We start from the raw sequence: 16,956 nt of genomic DNA, 5'->3' as shown, positions 1-16,956 counted from the left end.
ACAGTTTAGGATGAGGAGAAATAAAAAGTAAATAGATAAATGTGCATTTGAAGTGTGCACAAGCAAACCAGTGAAACATATCTAAATATGCATGGAATAAAGCACAAATCAGCAAAACAATCTGGTAAGTGTAGGAAAATAAGGAAATGGGAGAAGTCAAGCCGAGTTAGGTCTTGCACAGGGCAGCAACAGGTTCTTAAAACATTAAGAGAAAATGAGAAAAAGAAAACTTGAATGATTCTTCAGTGAGGATGAGACTGAGATAGTAATTTAGATAATCCTCAAAAACAGACAATACTTTGCTGCAGGTTTTCAGTAATAATAGTGATGGAGTTGTTGATCTTAAGGGTGCAGACAAAGATTAGTAAGGATGAAGAAATGAAAGTTGAAAATACTATTCTGAGTTACAACCAGCACTCATGAGCATGAAATGTTTCCGTTGGAAATCTGTAGTAATAAGTACTGGACACTTGTATTCTCTGTTTCAAGTCAAACACCAGAAAAAACTTCAAACAATTAAAAAGTGGGAGAATGCTATATAAGAAATAGATATAGACTATAAGTAAAAATATTATCTGAGAACATAATTAACACAATGCGTGTGAGAACTTCCCATAACACATGTGGGAAGTGGGAAATGGGATCAAACGTCTCATGCTGTTCTACTCTACGTTGTGCTTTTGGTGGGGTTTTGTTTCTTTATTTGTTTTATGATGGCAACAGAATTTGAATTGGTGAAGAATCAATATGTTGGATGTAGATAATTAGCAAATTGGACAAATTATTATGAGAAAAGTAGAAAGAGTTTACTAATGAAACAACATCTCTAGGAATATATTGGAATAACATTTTTAACTGGAATATCCTTAAGATAAATGCATGACCAGAAAAAAAGAAAACATTGAAGTAAACTCATGCTTAAACATCAGGTTCAACTAAGTTGGAGGATATTGATCAATGCATTTCCACAAGAAAAAAGAAAGTATTAGTTCCATTATGAAAGCTAATGGTGAGAATTTTTGTATATATGTCTGTATAATTTTCTGACTTTCTCCCCATGTTTAGATAATATTAAATAGAACTGGAGTAGGAATTGAAAAGTCTGTTATGGTTGAGCCAAAGAAAATGAACAATAGGGTGGGTAACACTAGTACTAAACAGCTGACACTGAAGAAAAATTTTGTGGTTGGGGCTCCTTGGAGAAAGATCTTACACAACATCTGTTAATATGTTGTCAAAACATTTAAAAGCAGTATCAATTCCCTCTGTTATGGACACATTATTGAAAAGTGGCACAGGCCAGCATGTAAAGTTTTGCAGAAATGCTTGTCTCAGGGGACTGAGAGGCTGGTACCAGGCTTATGGTAACATTGAATTGATGCAGACAACAATCTACAGGCAAAATGGACCTCAATGACCCAGACAGTGTCTGGTTATGAACTATATTTGCTTAATTGTAGAAATACAGGGATAAGTCTGTAAGTACTCCAAGCAGCTATATCACTGGTCTGGTTATCTACACTAAGAGTGCTGGATGACAAAAAAGCCCCCCAAAAAACCAAAACAGTTGAGTTTTAATTATTTTCATTATATGTTAAGCTCAGAGACAAAAGACTGAAATGCCAGCTTCTTTGGTCTTTTCTGTCAGGTAGCTGGGGTGTGTTCAGTGGGCCAGCCCATTGTTTTAATCTGATACCTTAGAAGTATCATACAGAGCAATGATAGAAAAACATTAATGTGAATGACTCAAAAATAAAAAAAAACCTGACCCAACATTGTTGTGTGTCAGCATGTGCTGCTCATTCAAATTGTTTGCAGAACTTGAAACCTGGGAGCCAGGGTGAGTGGGATAAGAGTGAAATGCTATGATATTTAAACCAGGCAGACAAAGTTGAATTCACAAGGGAATCTTTTTCTCCTGAAGGCAATTATATTTTCTGAAGTATTTTTTCCTCCCAATGCCTCACTTCCTTGAGATTATCCTAATTAGGTAAGAAGGTAATATAGCAGCAAAGCAAATTTTGAAGCAGCTAGGAATGGAACTGGCAAGTAACTCTACTGAGACTGCACCTGGCTCATGGTGCTCAATCAGATTATGCCTAAAAAAACTCAGAGAATCAGAAATATTCTTATTTAATGCCTTCTGATAATTGACTGTCTATCCAGAAAGGATCCCCACTACACCAGGAAGCTTTCAAGTATGCAGAGGGTGTAGCATCTGACTTGTGTAGCCATGATCTAACTAGAGAAGACAGAAGAAAGGATGTGGTGATGTGGGTAATTGTGGGGAAAAAAAATCCATTAAGGGACCACACAGCATAACCTATTGATAGAGCCAAGGATAGAACCCCAGATTTTCCAATCTCTCCTTAATCTCTTGAACACAAAAAGGGCTTCCAAGCTGTGGCAATTTTCAGGCTAGTTGCCTTCAAATATTTAAGAGTTACATTTATCACACTGAGAGATTAAAAATGACCACTTGCAACTGCTGACACAGCTAGCTAGGGCTTACCTGTAGCTACCCTGGAGTGGTGTCCTGGTATCTTCCTATTCCAGCCTTCCTGCAGCTTGTTCTCTAGAATATGTATAGACAATAACATGCAAAAAGTGACAGCTTGACAAGAGAGCTTACTGAAAGTCAAATATTAAGGCCTCTTCTACTTAGCCTCATTTATTCCAGTACACTTAATATTTCCCATTAGCTGCTGAACAAATGTAATGGCTCTGACATTAATGAAATCTGTATAAAGTGCACATGGCTTAAGCAGGGACAGCCTGAAATGAACAGCATAAAAGCAGACCACACTTTACTAGACTGTTCCTTCCTATAATACTAAGCACTTCTCCAGTCATTGTGGAAGGATTTTGCACAACAGCCAGGGCTTGAAGTAAAATTAGAAACTTTTCAAGCAAATTGTCATCTTCTTTTCTGTAAGTGTCTTTAAAGCAACTTGTGTAACTAGGTGCAAGTTTGCCTTCCAAATAATTAATTAATTCCTGTAATTAATTTATGGCTATAAATCTGCTAGTAAGGTTGTTATGAGTAGGGGAGACAGTCTTGGAGATCAAAGGGTTTAGTTATTACTGAATAAGGAGGTAAGACTGTGGATTTCAGGTTTTACCATTAATGATTATTGCAGATTATGACATTACTTTTAGCTAAGTACTCCCAATCTGTATGTACCTGAAGGATATTGCTTGTACATGGCTATCCAAGTTCAGTAAACTATCCTCCAGTCTTTTCCTGTGCTCATTAAATAGATCCTTCTAATCAAGAGCCTTTGACTGGTGTGTTCCAAAACCCAGACAAGACAGAAATTTACCAAAATCTGGTGAGACAGAATATACCATGGTTAAACTGAAAATGTGCCCTCTGTAAAAAAAGCATATGTGTATTTGAACCTGTGCTAAGGTTGAGACTTTTTTCCCCAGCTATGCTCAATGACTGTCTGCACTTAAAGTGCAGTGTTGGTGTGTTACAGAAACCACCAGCATGAGTAGTTCAGGCTAAAAGCTGTCTAGAGAAAATGCATAGCAGGAGAATCATCTTTCTAGTTGTCCCTTTAACTTTACTGCACTGATTGTGGTGTGTCCTTCAATTATGAGCATTAAGTATCTGTAATTGAAACATGCTTTGCTGCAGAATGCCCTTATGGCCACCCACTGTTAGAGTTTCTCAATGATTTGGGTGAAATCGGGAATATCTGACTAGTGTCTGAACACTGGGGTTCCTGCTCTGTTCCTTGTTTTCTAGTGAATGAGCTTTGTAAAGGAAGATCAACAATCTGATTTTTTCTACCCTTAGAATTCTCAGATGCCTGTCCTATCTTTGTTTTGAGCTGCCTCCATGGTTGATACATGTTTATAAGGTTCTGGGCCACCATGATGAAAAAAGGAATGATACAAACATCGGGATAGGTAATTTCCACTGGAATAACTCACATGTGGATGAAGATTTCTCCCTAGCTCAATAGGAAGGGATTGAGAAAACTTGTCAATCCTCATTGTTTTCACTTAAAAATCAATGAGAAACAGGGAATTTCTAGGGATTCTAAAAAGTCTACTAAAACCCTGGCTTTTTCAGCTGAGTATCTTGGGAGAAGGAACCTCTTTCAGGAGTCAACCCTTCCCCAGCTCCCATGCTCTTCAATACAGCCTTGATTGCTTCCTTTATCTATGCCTTTGAGGTTTCCTAGCAGTCTGAATATGACAGTACCCAGAATTGATACAGTATTTTGGCATATCATGAAGATTACCAAATGTTTCCTCAACCTGTAAATGGTAAAGGCCAGATTTATTGCTACATCTCATGAGCAAGCAACTGAATTATAAAGAGGTCAACACTATGGGTAGACTGGGAATTGAACCTTCATCCACTGAGTTTCACATTCAGGAAACTAATAAAAAATTTATTCAGGCCCTGGCAGGACTTTCTGGGTTAAAAGGAGGAGACCAAAACCCAGCTAAAATGCTGCACCCAGAATGGAATAAGGCCTTGCCTGACAGTGCAGGTTGTTAAATTCCCTTCTCACCCTCCATGAAAAAGCCATGAAAAAGCTGTCATTAGGAAATTTGCAGTGTTCAGATACCTGTTGTTTGACATTTTGTGGTTGCAAAACCAGATGACATGTCAGATCAGTCATCTTATATCCTTCAGGTATTTATATCTCATCTAATCTCCATGTAATGGATTATACACTGTACTTGCAGTAAGGGTTTGAATTTCATTATTCTTATTAAGATGTCATTTCCATAGCTGTTTCATTCATTTCCATTTTAGGCCTGTGCCTTTGGTGGCTTTGCTAACCAATTACGATAATGGTTTTCAATTATGAGACAAATAGAAGTCTCGAACAGTTAATATTTAGAGTGGAAAATGTTCTTCTTTGATTCCCTGACAGCTGAGATGTGCAAGCATCCTTTGGTACTATTGTTATTCTAAAACATTTATAGAGTGGGATCAAATCACACACATTTTAGAAGCGTGGAGAGAGACATGTTACTTGCCCTAAGATAAGGCAAGACAAATATAAGACAAGACACTTGACAACAGATCAGTTGAAAAAGTGTCTGGGGGAGGAGAGAGAGAAGCAGGTTGGGAGATGAACTCCATAATGATGTTTCATATGTATGGCAGCATGTCAGATTCACAACACTCTCAGTGGGAAAGGAAATCAGGTGCAAGAATTAGTTAGGATCTTTGACTGGAAGCAAGGGGTACAGGGCTAGCTGTGCTTTGCAACAAGCTTGTTATACTTTAGGTACTGCTGTCAGGGTATTTTTCATGGGAAGTGAGAGGTAGCTATGTCTGAGTAAAGACAAGCAGGATGTGATGAGAGCCATTCTCTCCCCAGCCTTTCCAAGGCACTGAAAGAGAGATTCTTATGCCATCTTTCATTCCAAGTCAATTTTCTTCCCTTTTCTTCTCTTCTTCCCTTTTCTTCCCTTGGGTTGTTATGTATCCCAGGAACAAGTCCAACGGGAGCCAAGAGGAGTCAATGCTGAGCTGATTTCTCCATGCAGTTCATGACTTGATCATGTCCATGTACACCCAGAAAGCAGGAATCCCTGCAGCTATCCCCCCTCTTTACTGGATGAAGAAAGGCAGGAGACACGAACCACAGACTGATTCATTCACCCTTTTGCAGCAGTAGTGTTACTAGTTAGGAGAATGAAATGGAGAGGCTGATGGCAGTCAGCATGAGATCTGTGACCTTTGTGAGTCCTTGGGATGAATTTTTCTCCTCTTGATGTGGGTTTGAATGAACAGCTCACCCAGCTGAACTATCCAACTGCATGTTTTTTTTCAGGAGCACCATAGTGTTTTAACTGACAGTTAAAAGGCGCAAGATGGGAATTGTATCCTCACAGGAGCTTGCAAACCACTGTTTCACTGAAGCTTTCTGCTAATAAGTGACATGTCTCTCAGGAAAACTAACTGCATTACCTTTCATTAATTCCACATGAGAGGAAGACCTTTGTCTCAATTAAATATGATCTGGTGGAAGAGATACTGGAGAAGGCTCAGCAATGATTGCAAAGTCATGGGAACTCTGTTCCACTTATTCCACCTGCTGTCTTAAGGCCTGAAACCCTCACATGGCTTGGAAAGAAATGCAATGTTTGGACTTGAAGGTTTCAGAGAACTTTGTGACTATTTGCAGTTTATGCTAAATGCCTTCTGCCTTCACTTCTGTGAAGTTTCTGTGAGGCTTAAACTAAAACTTACAGTGACAGGGCAAATAGGACAATATGATGGTGTTTGGGCCCTATGAACACCCCTTGTGCTGATGGTATAGTAAGACAATCCTGTGGTTTCGTCACTATGGAGACTGTGACTTTAAGTATTAAGCAGACTCCCTCTTTTTTGTTGAGGATGGATGGCTCTTTAATTTGTGCTGAGAGTGCTCTCAGAAAAGGTATGGGTCAAGCTAATGATTTTTAAACTGATTGGTCAAAGAAAGGGAAAAACATTAGTGGATTTATTAGCTACAGATTTTTTCGAGACAAGTTGCTCTTCCCTGCATTCATCATCTGCTTTCAGATTACCTGCAGTACCTGCTTTTTTTGCTATCCAAAAGCAGGGGAAGGAGTGGAAAGATAGGGAAATTTTTCTCAGCGAAGTTAGATGGAGTGAGCCATAAAGATGGACAAAAAGCACATGCTAGTGACAAATGCATGGACCAAATTGTTCCCTGAGCACATCTTGATTATCAGGCCAAATGAAATAGTTGGTATGTCAGATGCCAATGGCACATATGAGGTTTAGTGTGGCAGTGAAGCTATAAAACCTACTATGACAGTGTGAAAAGAAGTCAGACAACAGCTCTGACTTTGGACATCTGGTTTCAAGTCTTGGTTTAGCTGCTTCGTTAAACAAATTGCAACGTGTCTTTACACATGGCCTACCTGTGAAGTGCAGATAATGTTTGTAGTGATAGCAGTTATTTTAGAGATTGAATGGCCCCAACAATGCCATGTTTGCTAAAGGTTGATAAAAGAAGGTTCATTGCACCTGGAACAGGGAATAAATAATAATAAACTTGAAAAATAATTTCAAGTACTTCAAAAGCTGTAGAATATTTGCTTTTTATAGGTATGAAATATTTTTGGAAAAGCTTGGCCATGCACACCATATTTAGCTGTCCTAATACATGTGGGACGGATGCCCTGGGCCAACAGATTTTTAATTGCACAGCTTCAACTTCACCAAGAAAACCTGGAACAAAACCTTTGGTTTTCCGATGCTGAACTAAATCTGGAAATTGCTCTTAGTGTTATTTTATCCCAGAGCACTGGGATATGACTCTTTGTGCCAAGTAGTTTGTTTAGTTTAAAAAAACCCCTGAAATCATGCTTCCTTAAAAGTCATAGAAGAATATGAATTCTTACACTATGATTTTTAATTAAGGTTGAGTTGACTTGTGAACTCTTAACACAGTATGAAGGATGAATACTTTGTAACAGAGATTATAAATGGCTTATCAAAAAATCATTTAATTGAAGGAAAACCTAGAGGTGCTAAAGAAACAAATATATTAGTTGTAATGAAACTTAACTTCTAGAGATAAAATAAGCTAAAAACATATATTTGTCAGGTTGTAATTGGTTTCTGTCTGTGTATGCGTTAGGTACATAAAATTAAATTTAAGAAGTGACATACTAGATAGCCAAGTAGCATTTAAACTGTACCCAGTGTGAATCTGCATGGATTTGATTTGCCTCACAATGTCAGTGTTAGTTCAAGTTTTTAGAAGCCATCCCAAACTGAAGCCTTGCCACAGCTGAAAATGGAAGCAAGCACGTTGTTTTTAGACACCAACTAAGCAACCTGGTCTAATTTCAGTCTTAACCTTGCTTTGATCAGAAGCCTGGACTGAAGAAATCATGGAGTCCCTTCCAACCAACTTCTACCTAATATTAATTTTCAGGAAATGGTCACCTATTGCTACTTCTGCCACAAATAAGTTGAGAGTGTACTATAGCTGAAGACTTTCTCTTCTACCAGTGAATCTGCCATCTTGTGATTTTGTGAGTCTCTGCTCTCTTTTAAAGATCACCACATCCCTGTCTGGAAGAAAAAGTGTAAATTATTATTCTGCATTTCAGAGTAACATAGAAATGCATTTTCTAGTAGAAAGAAGGAAAAAAAGCCATGAGTTTCACAGTATAATGTGCTTGCAGAGGTGATGGGGGATGGTGGTCATTACCATCCATTCACTGTATGTTTCTGGGACTTTTCACATTTTACACTGCACTGCACCTTGGTTTAAAGCAACCTTCCTGCTGCAGAATAGGAAAACTCAACCTTTAAATTTATTTATTCTCTTCTATCTGCAAATGGGTTTCTGCAAAGCTTGAGTGCTGATTATAACTACTTATACAGTTATATTCATATGTGTTCAGACACAAAAAAATTTATATACCTACCTTCACTAATCAGTGCTTCTTTCTTGCATCAAGCCTTTTCTCTCTAACAGTGGATTATTGAAATCCTTAAGAAATTTTGAGACAAGGCAAGATTGCCTTCAGCAGTGTTACAATTTATACTCTGTAATACTTTCCTTCAGAAAAATCTGCCCCTTTGATCTGTTAGTGCTATAAATAGTATTTGTCATACTCTCCATACTAACATTTATTTGCTCATTAACCAAAATACACATTTTTTTTTCCTGGAATTCCAGAGACCATCTGTGACTAAGAGCAGTGTAGCAAGAAAAATTTCTAAAATCCTGCAGGAGAATCTGTGATGGAGGTTGAATGTCTGTAGCCTGTGTGCTGGTACTACATTCTTTGTGTTTGTTTTCTCTAAATTCCTCTCTGCTAGCTCTAAATGTTTTAATCAATACATATTAAAAAAACCCCTCTAACCATATTGTACATCTTACTGCTTGCAAATCGAAATCTATTTAAGATATGTAATAAAAGTGTAATAATAATAGTTCTTTCAAAACCAGACTCCTCTCAAGGTGCTGAAAAGCTGTAAAGAAATAAAATGAGACCTCAGAGAGGGAAATATTTGAAATTTTCTGGACAAATATAGACAAGAGCTGAGGTAACCACATTTTAGGTGTACTTGATTTCAGGCTTTCAGTTTTTAAGGTACTTCAGAACTTGTTAAGAAGTAGATTTTTTTGGTTTTGTTTTTGTTTTTTTGTTTTTGCATGTGTGTGCTAAGTTTTTCATTTTCTAAGCATTTATTTTCAGGCTGAGGATAAGATTCCCAGGACTCCCAGCTTAGCAGCTACTGCTAAATAAAAGTTTATATACAGCATGATATTTGATCTACTATTTGTTGAGACATGCCCTGATAAGAATTTGAAGAAAAAAGAAGAAATTATCAGGATCTTTCAACATTATTCGTAATAGTAAAGTCTCTGCAAGGCAGACTATGCAGTTTGTGCTTTGTGCAAAAGATACGCCAAGGATGGGCAAAGGAGAGTAAACAAGGAAGACAATTCTCTGTGAATTACTAACTTCAGGCAGGTAAATAACTAGATGTGCTAAACACCAGCAAGTCTAGAAGCTTCAAACTGACATAATTCACCTTTGGTGAAGGCCTCAGGAGGCAACTTTTCTAGGAAAAAAACCCCCAAACTCAAGATTTGGAGCTTGTCTGCAAGGGTGAGGAAAGCTTAGAGGAATTTGTTGGACAAAACCCCAACACAGTAGGAAGGCTCTGAAGATAACATATTAGCATAACATGTCCTGGGGGAAGCTGATGAGGGAATGATCTGAAAATCCCTTTGATAAACAGTGTCTTCCTAGTTGCTAATAATGGCAGACAGTCTGCTGAAGAGCATGAAATAGGAGAGAGGTCTTCTCCCCAGAGCAGATCTGTCTCCTCATTACATTAGAGCTTGGTGAGGCTGAAAGTGAAGAGTCGCCCTACGATGGGTGCTGGTGAAGAAGGGAAGAACCGGGATAAGATGTGGGATCTCTTCAGAAGGACTTGGCAAATTAGAGAGACCAATCACCTACCATATGGAGTTCAGCAAGGGAAAGTGCTGGATTCTTCACCTGGGATGGGGCAACCCTGGTTGTGTGCATAGACTGCGGAATGAGAGGCCAGAGAGCAGCCCTCAGAAAGGGACCTGCAGGTCCAGGTCAATGGCAAATCAAACACGAGTCAGGAATGCCTGAGCAGCCAGGAGGGCCAGCCCTGTCCTGGGGGAATCAGGCACAGCACGGCCAGCCAGGCAAGAGAGGGGATTGTCCTACTTTGCTCTCCACTGGGGCAGCCTCACCTCGAGTGCTGGGGGCAGTTTTGGGTGCCACAATATAACAGAGATATAAAGCTATTAGCATCCAAAGAGCATGTGAGGATGTTGAAGGGTCTGGAAAGAAAGCCTTATGAGGAATGGCTGAGGTAACTTGGTTTGCTCAGACTGGAGAAGGGAAGACTGAGGAGAGACCTCACTGCAGTCTTCAACACCCTCACGAGGCAAAGTGGAGAGGCAGATACCAGTCTCTTCAAGGTTGTGACCAGTGAAAGGACTTAAAGAAATGGCATGAGTCAGGGGAAGTTTAGATTTGATATCAGGAAAAAGTGGAATGGGGTGGTTGGGCACTACAGCAGGCTGGGAAGTGGTCAAAGTACCAAGCCTGTCTGAGTTCCAGAAGCATTTGGATAACGCTCTCAGCACATGGTGTGACTCTTGGGGTGACCTGCACAGGTGATGATCCTGATGGGTCCCTTCCAACTCAGCATATTCTGTGATTCTATATTCTATGACTTTATCTGTGTGAGGCATATACTGACCCAACTGCCTTCTGAAGACTAGACAAAATGAGTAATTGCAAACTTAATTTCTACAATGATAGTTTTTGAAATTTTGACTGACCTTCTCATTGAAAATAAATGAAAGGGAATTTTTCTGTCATGGATTTCTTCAACTGAATCAGTAAGTATCTTTAAAAGAATAGAGGAAGTCAACTCAACCTGAAATTGCCTTTGTTTGTAGTTGAGGTTTCATAGATGTAAATCTCGTCCCCTCTAACATGTTCATCCACAAAAAAGCAGGGATATATAGTAGATCCAAATAATACTTTCAGTGACATGTGTTTTCTGTTCTGTCCTGTCTCTTTCTATTGGGGTTGCAATGAATGCAGAAATAACAGCAGCAGCACAACAGCTGCAGGAGTCACTGGAGTAGCTAGACAGAAAAAAAAAGATAGCAATTAGAACTACAGCTGCATTTAGAAAATATTCTCAGATCAAAAGCTACAGTGATTCTGTAAAAAGGGAATCTTTTTATACCCCAAATTTCAGTTAGATTAATGATAACCTTAGTTATCAAGGCCGAGATGTGAAAAAGTTTGGAGTAAAGTAATCTCAAAAGTCATGCTAGACACAAAAAACTGCAGAGCTGTAACTGCATGTGCAGAGTTCAGTGCCATTTGTTTAAAAAAGCAATAAGAACTGCTTCAAACATCTCTAGTTGTAGTTTGTTTAGGTTATACAAGGAATTTAAGTGTCTGATAATCACATTTAAAATTCTGCCATTTTTCATACGGAGCGAGCAGTCATACCTGTGAAAGGAAGCTTTCTGAGCTCTGATAGCTCACGGGAATGGAATCTATGATGCATTTCAGTAGAAAGGAATTTTCTTCATGACAATTGTTTGCAGAAGACAGAAAACACACTTTGGACATTTTGAAGATCTTCATGGACTGGCAGTTCTTTACCCTGTCTGAGGTACTGTGGAGATTATATCAGTGTTCTTGGAAAGAATCTGAGGTGCTCTAGGGTTGACAACTATGTACTGGGGAGAAAAAGTGCAATACCTTGAATGTGTTGAAATGAAACATTTGACTTACACAAGGAATAGGCCTTTTAGTATATAAAGACTTTGTAAAAAGAAGGGACTGGAAATTTATGTTGTTAAGAGGACACCATAATCTTTTTCAGTGCATGACCCAGGCATCTATCTTCACAGCTATTTACGGCCTAATGTTCTTAGAGCATCACAGTACATCCTCCTCAAAGCAGGAATAGCAGGCTGGCATTCATCTCCAGCTTTTCAGTGGCTACTGTGTATTGTAGACAAAAGAGGCGAGATATTTTACAAATTTCAGGGTGAGGAACTGAGAGCAAGTACTTTTTAGATGAACAAATGAACAGGATATTCATAGAATTTTAGTTTTAATTTTTCCATCGTTGTTTCTGCTCTTACTGTAAACCAGAGTCAGAACTTAAAAGAGATGTGGGATAATGCTTTTCTTTCTTACAAGACACAGAAGAAGGTCAGTTATCTCAAATCATGGGAATGTGCCAGTAGAACCCAGCTGGGAGCACAGAAGAAGAGCATGGCTTGGAGTGGGAAGTTGGATGTTTGTCTAAAAAAGAGTTGACTGTCAGAACCCTTAGTGCCTGGCTATGCACTAGCTGCAAAAAGGAGTAATCCTATTCTTTTGTGCTACAAATTCAAAATGGTTATGACATCTATTATCTATTTTTGTTTGTTTGTTTGGTTTTAATGGGTTGTTTTGTTTTGGTGTTTGTTTTGTTGTGGTTTTGGTTTGTTATGTTTGTTTGTTTTTGTTTTTATGTTTTAGTTTTAGGTTTTGTTTTTTTTAATATTCCATTCCTTTCTCTAAGCAAAAGCAGGGGTTATTATATTGGACATTCCAAAACTTTGATGACACCTTTCCTTCCCTCTGTTATTTTGAAATTTGACAGCATTAACATAATATTAACAGAAGTGGCACCTCCTTTCATTTTCATGGTCAGAATGGCAGATGAATGAAATCATAAAATTCAGTCAGTGAGCTCCACAAAATGCCAGACTATGAAATTGTTCTAAAATTTCCCATATGGTAAATGTGGCCAAAGAATAAGTTGATAAGTTGTTTTGTTTTGTTTTGTTTTTTTTTTTTTTTAGGATTACCATTGACTCCAGTAAATGCTTTTACAGTTCTCCCTCCGAGTAATTACCTGAGTTCATTATACAGTTGTAGATGTGATGAAATGGTTTGCCTGCCTTTGAAGCATGCCAAAGACAGTTACATGCTGGTTATAAAAACCTTTTCATAGCCCATTTCACCCTGCTTACAATCACTTATCACTCTTTTATAGAAATGCAAGATCATTTCAATACCTTGACAGGTGATGCAATGTTCATGAATCATAACTTGAACCATCCAGTGGGTGATTATTTAAAAGAACTCATAAATGAGATCCCAGAAAATCAACATGTCATGCTGTGTGTGTCAGCAGGACTGAAAAAGTATGGGTAAATGTCAGGGAGAAAGGTGTGTATATAAAGCAAAGGGCTTACTCTGAGTCAGAAAAAATCAATTTTGGCCATTTTGAACAATTCAGTCTCGGATTATGGTGCAGCTCTTAAGGGAAACAAGCTTAAAAAAAGCTGGAGAGCCACTGCGGGTGCCAATTGTTAGGAAGAACACTACCAGGCAATGGAAACAAAAACATTTTCAGAAAAGTCCTCAGCTTAGCAGTATTCGTGGTTAGAGGCTTAAGCCAGAAAGGTAAATTGCAGCCTGACGGTTTTATCAGTATACGATGGAAATATCCCTTTTTAAAAAACTTACAGGGACCACCAACTTTGATAAAAGTTATTGTATGAAAAAATGTACAGAATAATGCCAAGTGAACATTGTTAGGTCCAAGAGCAGACTAGACTATTACAATAATTCGCAACTCTGTATAAAGACTTGCTTTATAAATATACTTTTACTAATACTTTAGAGGGCTTATCTTTTGTTTTGATTAGCCAGCTGTTCTCCAATAATGAAATAAATATGAGTTATTGTAGATTATTTGTTGTGGTTTGCTTGTGAAAGTTATGAAACTGGAAAGATGGACATCATAGGCAACTGAATAGGCAGTGGGTAGTCCAGAACATAGTCCAGGAAAAAAAAACAAAAAAAAACCCCCAAAGAATAGAAAAAAATGTTTTGTTAATTTAAACACAAAGTATAACTTACTTTTTAAGACCTCCTGGGTAAACATGCAAGTAACAGCTACACAAAAAGTAATGTATGCTGGTAGCATTTAACTCTTTCTAGAGAATTTTGAAGTTTCCAAAGACATTGTAACTAATTACCGGTGACTTTAAATGTTCTTGTAACAGAAGCTTTTATATTAAGAGCAGAGTTTTTCATCAGGCTGGATAGCAGTTTATCTTTTGAAAAGAGCTACTGCTGGGTGTAAAATGGAGATATAAGAACAGACTGTTTTAAGGCCTGAATTTACTGAAGGAAGACATGTCCAGCTGTGTGAAGAGAAACAAACTTCTAAAGAAACTCATCCAGTCTTTCCCCTCCAACAGAGAAAGCAACATGCATTTTGCTCTCACATGGTTGAATAGCAATGATTTCAGGAAAAAACTTGTAGCATCTTGAAAGGAAACATTCTTTGGATGGAAATCAAAATAGGAAGTCCCTAAAAGTGTACAAGAAGCTCATTAAAAGTCTGAGGAGTAGAAAGCTTTCTCTTAAAAGAAGCAATCAATGGAAGTGAAACAGCTGGGTAAAGAGTGTGAATTAGATTGTTACTAAATTTTTCTGTATTTGCTGCTTATCTGTTTTAATCCAAGACATTAAAATGGTTCACAGCTCAAAATAAATCTGGTGTTCAATCACAAGAGGGGAAATGAGAGACTTTTCTAGCAAGGAGAGAGAAAGTGAGAACTGTGGCAGGGCAGCTCCTGACTGTGTTGTTGAATAGTGTTTTCTAAAGACTACATTTAAATGAATTTGAGAAAGCTACAACTTGCTTCTTTATGCTTCAGAGGTGTCTGACATTTGGAACAGGATGATGTGGATAAAGGAAAAGTCGATACTTTTCAACTAAAACAGGCAGAAAACAGACATCCATAACAAATTTAATACCTACCTTGTAACTCAGAAAGCCTTGTGCTGTATGAAATACATTTTAGGAAGTGAAGTCTGTTCAAGAATATGCTTCAGCAGACCCATTTGATCTCTGGATAATGAAGGACTCTCTTGTTAATGGCTGAAATATGCAAAATTTAGTTTGTTGTGACTTCCAGACTCTAGTCTGTGTCTTTAAAAGCCTCCTAATGCTGGGGATGCTTTTATGAAGCATGGGAATGTATGTGTGAAAGCATCAGTCTGACTGAAGATCTTATCTTCTGCTAAACAAAATATACTCAGAATACACCTGAAATTTCAGCTGCATACTAAAATTCTCAAATATAGCAACTAAAAGGTGGAAATTGGTAAAAATAATGGTATTTTTTTGCTTTAAGAATTATTTAGTGTTTATGTAAACCTTTCCATATTTTCTTAACATGTTCCCTGTTGTTACAGGGGATATCTGTAATATCTGTAAATGTCTAAAAATAACACAAGACTGCAGCAATGGTTTTTTAAGAATGTGGTAGCTGCAGAGGCATGTGTGGATTTGTTGAAACAGGTTTTGAAGTTTCCTAGACTGTCAAAGACTGTCTGTAGTACAGAGTGTATATGTAGCATAGGAAGTGTTTCTATATGTGCATTTAGTACAGGTATGTTTCCTACATCTGTAATATATTTTTTATTTATAGTTGTGAGTAGAATCACCATTACTTTTCTTTTTTTCATACTAAATGATCAGATTGTGCTGTCAAAATGCATTCAGAAGATAACCCTTCTTTCTATGAAGTATCAAAAATGTGCAGCCATTGTTCCACAAAACAGAGAAACTTTTGGAGTCTGGGCTGAAATAGCCTGTATTTATAAGCATTTCACAGCCTTTCTAAAACAGAATATTGAGAACAAGGTTGGGGCAAAAATAGGATGTCCATATGAATGAAAACCATTTTAAAATCAGGATTTATGCATTAGAACTTATGAATTTTATGTTTATGAATTTTGTGGTGGGTGGTGGTTCATTTTTGCATGTAGTCAAAAAGTATTTTCTTCTACATACTACTGCCAAAAAACTTCATATACATTAACATTAGGCAGATATTGATTAAGTTTTTGGGAAGTTTATTTCTACTTTAAAGTTCCCTATTTTATTAAGTGAATAGTGCACACATCTGATCAGAAGAAAAATCAAATACAATATATCCTTTGGCAAGCTTCTCTCAATTAGTGAACATGCTTTGATCTTCCTTTTATTTACTGAACAGGAGACCCAGCTGCATGTATACTTCTGTTCAGCTGTCAGTGTCAGATCTGTGGAATGTGGAAGTGGTTTTTCTCCATTAATGTGTCACTGTGTGAAAAAAATTAATATCACCTGTCTGGAGCTAAAGGGATTTATAATGCAGTTCTTGCTACAGGTATAATATTTCATGAATCTAGTAACAACTCTTTTAAGGAGCTTACTTATTCCAAGAGTAAGTTTTCTCAATTACTCACCTGGTTGCTAAATGTTTTCATCATTCTTGGTTCATGAGAAAGCAGGCAATGGCTGCAGGCAAACCTGTGTGTCCCAAAGCAGACATAAGAGGCATCTGTAGGTTCTTCATAGCTTTTGAGATAATGCAAGTGGATAATATTTGCAGTTGACACTGACCAAATGTGTCACTCATTTATACAGAAGGTTCTTTGATATGGGGACATTTAATTTTTGCTTTTCCCCAGCTCTGTCTGGGCTGTCAGGTTGGCATGTCATAGAATCATAGAATTGTAGAATCATGGAATCACAGAGTCATTAAGTTTGGAAAAGACTTCTAAGGTCACTGAGTCAAGATGCCAACCCAGCACCATCATGTTTTCCACTAAGCCGTGTCTTTCTAGAGCCATGGTGCTGCTTGTCATTCAGGAGGTTTTTGCTTGTCAAATGAAAATGTCTTTACAAGGAAGGTGGTCAAAAACTGAGTCACCAGGGTGTCATGGCTGTAAACTGAACAACAAGCTCCACAGAGACTCTGTGGGCCTTTTGTCAGTAGGGACGGAGCTTCTGAAATCATATTCCAAGGTGACATTCTGTGGTCTGGAAAACTCATGGGGAAGATTAGTTTATTTTATTGCCAAAAA

General features: G+C 37.8%; 3 long non-coding RNA genes across 6 annotated transcripts in view; 2 read left to right on the top strand and 1 right to left on the bottom strand.

Moving 5' to 3' along the window:
* LOC135302780 (uncharacterized) overlaps positions 1-8,032 on the top strand; it is a 19,569-nt gene extending 11,537 nt beyond the window's left edge. The window contains exon 3 of one of the 2 annotated variants that reach the window (XR_010364345.1): positions 7,932-8,032. This is a non-coding gene — a long non-coding RNA (uncharacterized LOC135302780). Of the gene's footprint in view, positions 1-5,810; positions 6,769-7,931 lie in introns of those variants that run through there. The other variant, XR_010364346.1, reaches the window with a different exon arrangement.
* LOC135302777 (uncharacterized) lies at positions 7,978-16,801 on the bottom strand. The gene is made up of 4 exons (XR_010364339.1): positions 16,336-16,801; positions 11,533-11,765; positions 10,943-11,156; positions 7,978-8,071 (listed from the first exon to the last, which is right to left on the bottom strand). It is a non-coding gene; the product is annotated as an uncharacterized LOC135302777 (long non-coding RNA).
* LOC135302778 (uncharacterized) overlaps positions 16,653-16,956 on the top strand; it is a 166,455-nt gene continuing 166,151 nt past the window's right edge. For all 3 annotated transcript variants that reach the window (XR_010364340.1, XR_010364342.1, XR_010364341.1), the window contains exon 1: positions 16,653-16,956. This is a non-coding gene — a long non-coding RNA (uncharacterized LOC135302778).

This window comes from Passer domesticus, chromosome 6 (genome assembly GCF_036417665.1).
Source record: "Passer domesticus isolate bPasDom1 chromosome 6, bPasDom1.hap1, whole genome shotgun sequence".
In the NCBI taxonomy this organism is placed as follows: Eukaryota; Metazoa; Chordata; class Aves; order Passeriformes; family Passeridae; genus Passer; species Passer domesticus.
This window is presented reverse-complemented; position numbering and strand designations above follow the sequence as displayed.